Source organism: Lasioglossum baleicum, unplaced genomic scaffold, assembly GCF_051020765.1.
Source record: "Lasioglossum baleicum unplaced genomic scaffold, iyLasBale1 scaffold0098, whole genome shotgun sequence".
NCBI classification, from domain to species: Eukaryota; Metazoa; Arthropoda; class Insecta; order Hymenoptera; family Halictidae; genus Lasioglossum; species Lasioglossum baleicum.
The window spans coordinates 193,611-202,364 of NW_027469158.1; positions in this window are offsets into that span (position 1 = coordinate 193,611).

An 8,754-nucleotide genomic window follows, 5' to 3' on the forward strand; every position below is an offset into this window, starting at 1 on the left:
TTTAACCGGGAGGTCTCTGTCTTGCGAGTTTTTATATGCTCGTTGGAAGCCGTTAAAAATCTTTATCGTCCTGGTAATGGCCGATTTTATGTCCAGTCGAATACCCTCACGGCCCTTGACCAATCCAGAGAGATCCTTCAGTGCATCTGCCAGAGTCTTGATGTTAGTATTTATACTGCCATCAACCAGGGTCTCGGTCCTGTTGGTGGTCCTTTTTCGTTTTCTCATCTGTTCCGGCGATTCCTGTTCGAACTCGAAGTCGAGGGTCTCCATGTCCTCAACCACCTCTAACATGTCCGAGTCGGACCGTGATCTTGGTCTAGTTGTCGGTTGAGAGGGTCCTGCTTCTTTAGAGGTTCTAGTAGGGCTCCTCATGAGTGCCTTGGAGGGGGTAAATACATTAGCCTCGGTCTGTATTTTGAAGGGAGTAGACGTATATGTTGGTATGTCTCTCTCCGCGTCAGCCGTATTACCAATCTGCATGCTGGTGTCGGAGATCTCGTATATGCTAACCTCCACTTGGTCCGGTGTTTCGCCTTTCTCCTTCTCACTTTTTTTTTTTGGTTTTTTGGGTTTTTTTGGTTTTTTAATGATTCAATTTTCTCCATATGAATCCCACGAGTAGGTCGGAACTAAACGTCGCCTTAGCCAGAGCCGCCTTGCCTAAGGAAGCCCACAATACTCCGGGGGGCGGGCTGTTACCCCGGAGGTGGCATGCTAATGGTCCGGTGCACCCACCGGACCCACTCCCGGCGCTCCGCGTTCCCGAGAGTGCTCCTTCGCCGCATGCCGAAAGCTTGGAGTTAAGGACTTTTTATAGAGGTTTATCCTCCTCGCAGGGCCGGCCGGTAAAGGCAAGCCCCCCCGCTCCGGAACCTTCCGGTTTGCGGTCTACGGACCTGAGCCGACATCTTGCGACCCAGTTCCGACCACTCGCTCCGTTAGCACACACCGCAGTGTGCCCCAGGGTCCACCACGAGGAGGTGGAGCGAGAGGGTTTTAGGATACGGACCACCGCCACTGCAGTCATATCCTCCAATGGTTTCGAGTCATCATTGGAGAACCCCGTATCCCTCAGACCCCACCTAACCTAACCTAACCTTTTTTTTTTTTTTTTTTTTTTAATGTAATTTCCTCCTTTATTCTTAGGTACTAAATTATTAACTATTACAACTACATTACAAATATTTCCTAATACTACTAATAACCTATAAAAATTATACCTAAACGCCCGCAGTTAAATCTATTCGGCAGTCTCACCTCACTTCCTTTCGAAGGTGTTACCTCAATCCTCGCCGCGTACAAAATCCCTGGACTTTCCCCGTATGGAATCCGTGCGAACAGTCCAGAACTTTCCGCCCGACAATTTTTTCCTAGCCGTCACACACTAACTCCCGAGTCCGGAAATTTACGGCGCGAGCTTTTGCCGTCGGACTCCGAGTCCGGAAATTTACGGCGCGAGTTTTTGCCGTCGGACTACGAGTCCGGAAATTTCGGCCGGAACCTAATTTCTATCCCCTCGTAACCCAACCACTCTTAATACTTTCACGAACCTTCGTAACTCGCGATCTCGACGGTAGCACCCTATTTTCTTGCACTTAACCTTCGTCCCGCTCCACACGAACTTTCGGGTCGAGATCCGCACAACAAGTACCCCTTCTATCGTCTTTCGCGGCACCGGCGTATACTTCACGAGAGAATCTCGCGGGCATACACTATCCCCTTTCTACTGTTTAGCAATACTTGCTCTTGACCCTTTCAACAAACTACCGACTCGTGCTACTCCACTTGACGGACTGAGGATCGACTCGGTATTGTAATTTGGTTAGCCTCTGTCTTTATCCCCCTCTCCTGTTGCTTATTCGGCAATTCCTTGTCCACGGGGCCGTAGGAGTCACCTCGACCCCTACAGACATCCAACGTTTACACGGTATTTCTTCTGACCTCTCTATCTGCTAGGCTAAGAAAAATACAAACACTCCTGAGGGGAGTAATATCGAACCCACGCGAACGTGTCCTCGCATAGTCTTCCTCGATTTTGAAATTTGCTATCCGTTATATTTCAAAGAAGTTATGTTATTTACCATATCTATTCGTTTCTCCTTTCCTTCTGAAGAAACCAGCTCTAATTTTTTTTTTATGATCTAACTGACTCTATTAGCGATCTTTATTTGTCACAGGATATTTTTCTGCGAGAGACACGCCACGTTCACAGCTGGTTCATAATTAAGCCAACCTGTACTTTTTGCTGGATCGCGCGCTTTCATAGAGTGTTCACTCCCTTCTTACTTTCTGTCTTATCGCTATTTCCCTCGATCGTTTTTATTTTATTTTTATTTTATCAAACGCAACTGAAAACGCAGAATTAGTCTTTCTTTTTTCTTTTTCCTTTTTCCTAAAGTATCTTCTCTCTTCACAATTACTCCGCTTTCTATTTTACGCAGTAGTTACTTATTGTTAATATCGTTATTGTTAATATTGATATAGCGCTAATATAGCTTAAGGTACGGGAGAACGGACTCGAGCCTGAGTCTAGACAAGTTTATACCTTGATTCTCTACTTATTTTAATTTGTAATAATGCATACAATTTAACATTTAACTCAATCTTAATTCCACATTCGTATCTTTTGGATAACTTTTCTGTCGTGCAACCTTGAATCATGCTCGGGCTCGTTCCCCGTTTACATATCCCCTCGTTCTACATTAAAACGCTGTTAACCACTCTATATAAACTTTTTAGCTTTCCGAGTTCCTTACATACTGTTACCTTCCGTAACTAAAAAGGGTACTCGGGTTGCCGTTAACCAGGCGTTATTCGCACATATTCTCGCAGATCTCTTTAGCTTTCCCTAATCAACGGGATAACGTATTCTACATCCTAGCACCTAGATAGATAGTCCTACACTTTCTTGTTTTAACTATTAGTCCTGTCTTTCATACTAAAATAATAGTAACTATTTCCTCTTGCAGATTTAATTATTTACGTCATCAAACCCTAGGCTGCGCGCGCAGACAGTTCCAGATCCGCGTTCGGTGAGTTCTAATTTTCTCTTATATTGTTACTTTATTGTTTTATTGTTAATTTATACTGCTCTTTTTTTCCAGTTTGGCGTAAATCTTTATCGCCCCTTTCTCATCCGATTATCCTGCCGGCATCATCCAGGTATTTTTGCTATTCTTTATTATTATCTGCAGACGCCTGTGATTCTAACCTCAATCTTGCATGTTTATTTACTGACTCACACTCCTTTCACTATTGACAGCTAAGCTATTAGCTGTGGTGTTTCCGCTGACTCCGCCGAATTTCCCACTAATCAGCTCCGCACGCGCAACAGGTAACTTATGTTTATAATTTTCCTAACTCTAACAGACTTCGCTTATATGAAATTTAGTCTAATCTTATTTTCTCTTTTCTAGATTTATTACCCGTCATAACGGTTTTCCGGGTCTACCAAACATCGTAAAGCCTCTCTTTCGTAAGTATATCCTGATTCTTCTAATCTAAACGCTGAGTGAAAACTAACATTTTTTAATATAAATTGCCTCGGACCATGCCTCAGAAGCTACAACGTTGCACAGTTATAACGTTACAAAGTTCCACCAGCTACACCACATTCTTCAATTGACACTTCTAAACTAGGTACGTATTTTAATGTCTCCCTCCGTTTAGACTTCCCTCATTCTCATATACTAATAATCCTTCCTCATTTCAGTTTTTTTTGGCTTAAGACAATGTCTCAACGACCTTCTAGTTCCAAGTCCGGACCAAAATCCGGACGTCGCGGGACACCACAAGATTTGCTCGGGGAATTCTCCCACGAGCGTGTTCGAATCATGGTCCACCTGGAATATGTATCTGGCCAACGACCCATTGACGCGTATAAGCGGATCGTCGCTGGATACGGTCCAATCCTATCCTCCTCCATGGTTTATAAATTGTACAAACAGTTTGAGCAAGGTCGTGTTACAATGGTCGACAGTCCCCGAAGTGGGCGGCCTCGCATCACACATCTTGATGTGGAATTTTTGGAGTCCATCATTTCCCAGACGCCCCAAATTGGACTTCGAGAGCTCTCCCGAATTTTTGGAGTGGGACGCACAACTATTCAGACTCGATTGAAGGAGCTCAATTACAAGAAACGACGGTCTCACGGGTATCGTCTTCAACCATCCCTTGAGAATCGTACTGAGCGGATAAAGATTTGTAAAGGTCTCTTAGCTCTGAATGCCAAGAATCCTAATTTTTTGAACCGCATCATCACCTGTGATGAGCGATGGTTAATCTATGAACAGGGGTCCCCTGCATATTGGTCCCCTAGTGCCAAACGGGTTAGCTTCCCTAAATCTTCGCAGCCCGCCCCTTTACGGGTACAGATCAGCGTTTGGTGGTGCAGTGGTGGAATTCTGCTCTGTCGCTTCTTTAAACCTGAAGAAGTACTAACCAGCACTCTACATGTGGAGCTCTTCGAGGATGCATTACTATCCTACATGGCTCTATATCCCCGCTGTCCTCCCCCTCTCCTACTTCAGGACTCGTGTCCACCCCATGTTTCCTCCTACAGTCGGATGTGGTATAGGGAGCATAACGTTGTACAAGTTCCCCATCCATCCCGTTCACCCGATTTATCACCCACTGATTTCTGGTTGTTCCGGCGCTTTGATCTCTACATGAAAACCCGTAATAAGGGAGCCATAGTTCACGAAGAAATACAGCGTCATTTCCTCGCTTTCGTTAATTCACGATCTCGATTATTTTACGAGCGTGGGATCAATCAGCTTCCTAGCCGCTGGAAGAAATGTATTTCTCTTGGGGGGGAGGCAGTCCCATTTTAAATTATAACTTAAGTTTATTTATAGTCAATATATTCTTCACTAAATGTAAGTTGTCGTCTCTAATATATTCTACTAAATCTCTTCGCTATTTAATGTTTCCCTTTTTCTTTCTATTTTTTTTTTTTCAGGTCCGTTCTGCGGTTATGAAACTCCCTTGATCGTTCTTTATACAATGGGATGACTACTTTGTTTCTTCTAGGTAAGATTTAACTCTATTTAATTCTTTCTAATATTCTATTATTTTCAAACGTAAGTATTCACTTCTACATTATTTCTTTACGTTTCTTATTCTAATAGCTTGCTAATTTCTGTTTCAGCTACTTGACTATTCTGTTTCATCTTCTTGGATTATTCATATTATGATTCGCCATCTCGTAACAAGACTATCACTGTATACTTAACATAATATTTCTTTAATGGTATTTTTTTGCTACTATTATCTTCTACTTTATTCACTATAGTCTTAAACTTGTAAATAACTTATCTTAATAAAGACTTATATTTAGAGGTGAGACTGCTTTTAATTATATTCCTACATTAGTTTTAAACTCCTTATAGTATTCTATATCTAGATCCTTCCTATTTCCTACTTTCACAATCCAACCTTCGCAATCTAAACGCTTGTACCTTATATTAATTCTTTCATTATTCACGCTTTTCTCTCCTACCCTTATCCTTCCGCCTGCTGTCCCAGATTTCAGTGAGAGCGTCGGGGTTGGTCTCCTGTTGTTGTAGAGCCGTGTTATACTTCGTCGGGTGTCTGCTCCCCTAGCCTTCCTGGACCCGCTTATGTAGCTTTCCACAGGGTAGACCAAGTTCGCCTTCTTCCTTCGTTGTTAAAACCAGAACCCCTCCGCTCTCTCCTTCATCCAGGGCAGCTGGAAACATTCAAAGGATTTAGAGCCGCGCCTTTCCTTGCTCACAACTACTTCCTAATTACTAAATCATACGCAATTAAATAAAAAACTTAACTTCTAGTGCTGTTCTCCTCTACTATTCCTTCTCTTTTCTCTCTTCTCCTTTCTTCCTCTTCTTTCTTCGTTAGAACTGCCTTGAAGAAGACTTTTGCCGCCTTCCATTTGGTTTCTGAACTTATCATTTCCACTACAATTGTTCTCATGGAAAATTCCCTTCCCTCTAGTTCGAGATTTTCCAACAGAGTGCTCCTCTCCTCTCCCCATTGCTCGCACTTGGTGAACGTATGTTCAGGGTCGTCATCGACGTCTGGATGGTACCAGCAAGCTGCGCTGGACGCCTTCCCGATTCTGCACCTAAAACTATTAAAAACACCATGCCCCGTCAGGGCTTGCGTCATATAAAAGTCCAGATCGCCATGTTTCCTTGCAATCCATTCGCTGATCTGCGGTATGAACTGGTAGGTCACCCTTCCGACTGTGGCACTATCCCACTTAGCTTGCCATCTCTCCAACGTCCTTTCCTTGACTGCTGTCCTCAAATCCATCTTCATTTTTCTTCTCTCTCCTTCCTCTCCTAGATTTCTAGTTGACTCTCTCACGAATTCAAAATCAGGGAATGCTTCCCTTACTCTAGTAGCCGCTTCCTCATCCTCTCCTACGTCTCTTTCCTGAGTCTGCACTCTCCTTGCTGTCGATGGCTCTCTCTCTTCTGGTGTCGGCTTGTGCTGAAAATCAAACAGTAGATTTTCCCACTGGAAAAGAATGTTTCTCTCTTCTGTCTTTACATCCCACGGGGGAATACCGGTCAGCACACAGAGGGTTTCTACCGGGACCGTTTTATATGCTGAGGCTACTCTTGCCAAGCCCATCCTTTGAGTCCTTCTTAGCGCATTCGTGTTAAAAACTCTACTTGCAGCTTCGCTCCATATTGGCGCCCCGTACAGAACTATCGATTCTGTTGTAAGATAATAAAGTCTCCTTGCTGCCTGAGATGTCTTCATCTTGTTTTTCATAAGACTGCTAAGTGCCGACATTACCTTAATGGCCTTATTGGTAACCAATTCCATGTGTCTTACAAACATCTTTTGATTGTCAAAGGTTACTCCCAGGTACTTCAGCGATTTTGTTGGAATTATATCTGTGGATCCAACCCTAAAACAGAAGCCTTCAGGTAACTTTCTCCTACTTGTCATCATTACTTCCGTTTTCTCTTCCGCAAGGGCCAGGCCAGCTGTTTCCATCCAACTCCTCACATCCTTGATGATGTTCTCCAATTTGGTCTTCATCTTATGTAGAACGAAATCTTGCGCTATAATTATTATATCGTCCGCGAATGCTCTAATTGTGCTCAGCCTGGGCATTTTCCTTCTCAGTAGGCTGTCGTAAACCAGGTTCCAGTACAGAGGACCTAAAACAGAACCCTGCGGTACCCCCTTCCGCATAACCGTCCTTACCTGCTCTTCGGTAGTTTGGTATGTAACCACCCTGCCCCTGAAGTAGTCCTTAGTTATTTTAATTAAGTATTCTGGCATCTTTCTTTCCTGCATTTCTTCTACGATTTTCTCCCAACTCAGGGTGTTGAAGGCATTTTTAACATCCAGCGTAGCTATCGCTGCATACCTGAAATGCTTCGTTGCTTCTTCCATCTTCCTTTTCACGTAGTCCATGGCATGAATCGTTGATCTGCCTTTGCAGAAACCATATTGCTCTGGTCTAAAGGGCACTTCTCCAAGGGCATCTAGCATTCTGCTTTTAAGGACGTACTCCAGGAGCTTGGCGGCCGCATCTATAATACAAATGGGACGGTAAGCCGAGGGAGTAGCAGGGTCCCTACCTTGTTTTCGAAGCAAGATCGTTCTCGCCCTCTTCCACTGGACCGGTATGATTCCGTTCTTCAGCACTCCACTGAACATGGCCGCAAATATGTCCGGCCTAAGAGTGACCATTGCCTTGATGGCCTCAGGTGGTATTCCATCAGGTCCAGCCGCTTTTCCTGCTTTTAGTTGTTTTCCGGCCTTCAATATCTCCTCGCTTGTGACCTTCAATGAGTTTTGCTCGCTATTTTCTGATTCCCTGCCCCTGTTGTGCCCTCTTGTGTCTGCTTCAGGGTTGGTATCCGTATCATTTTGTTCCTGTGGAAATAACGAAATCAGAATATTGTTCGCAAATTCGGACGAAAGTGCGGGTGGAGGAGTCACCCCCTTCACTCTGTTCAAGACCACTTTATACGGCTTGCCCCAAATATCTCCGTCAATCGAATCACAAAGATCGGTCCACGACTTTTCTTTTGTCTTAACAATTAGTTTATTTAGCTCTTTCTTCTTTAACTTATATAAGAACTGTATGGCATCCTCTTCGTCTGTTTTTCCTTTTCTTCGTGCCCTCTGCCACTGCCTCCTTAATTTCAGGACTTTGCTTCTAGTTTCCTCAATTTCTTTCGTCCACCAAAAATTCCCACTTTTATGTTTACTCTTAGTCGACCTTTCAAAGGCCTCATCGCATATGTCCGGTAGACCTCGAATCATTTCACTTATGTGTGTCTCGTTCATAACTTCTACTCCGGTCAGATTCCTTTCTTCCAAAAATCTATTTAACACCCCTTCTAGTTTTAAAATTCCTTGCGCCGTGACTTTCCATTTGCATGGTCTTTCGCTCTCTGATTTCCTTACGTCTGCCGTTTCTACTGTGGTCAACAAGTATTTGTGATCCGAAGCCGATTCTGCGTCTAATACTCTGCAAACTAGTTTATCCCCTTCCTGCAATTCGGGTGAAGTCGCTATGAAATCTATATTGGAGGAAGAATTCCTTCTCTCAAAGGTCGGCCCTCCCACCGGAATGACTGGAAGTATATTTTGGTCCAGAAGTATTTCCAGTGTAAGTGTACCCTTAGTGCTTTGAATTTCAGAGCCCCACGCCGGGGATTTCGCGTTAAAGTCCCCTCCAACAATTATTCTTCTTCCCTCTTTCTTTTCTTTTATTATTACTTTCTCTAGTTTTTCTAA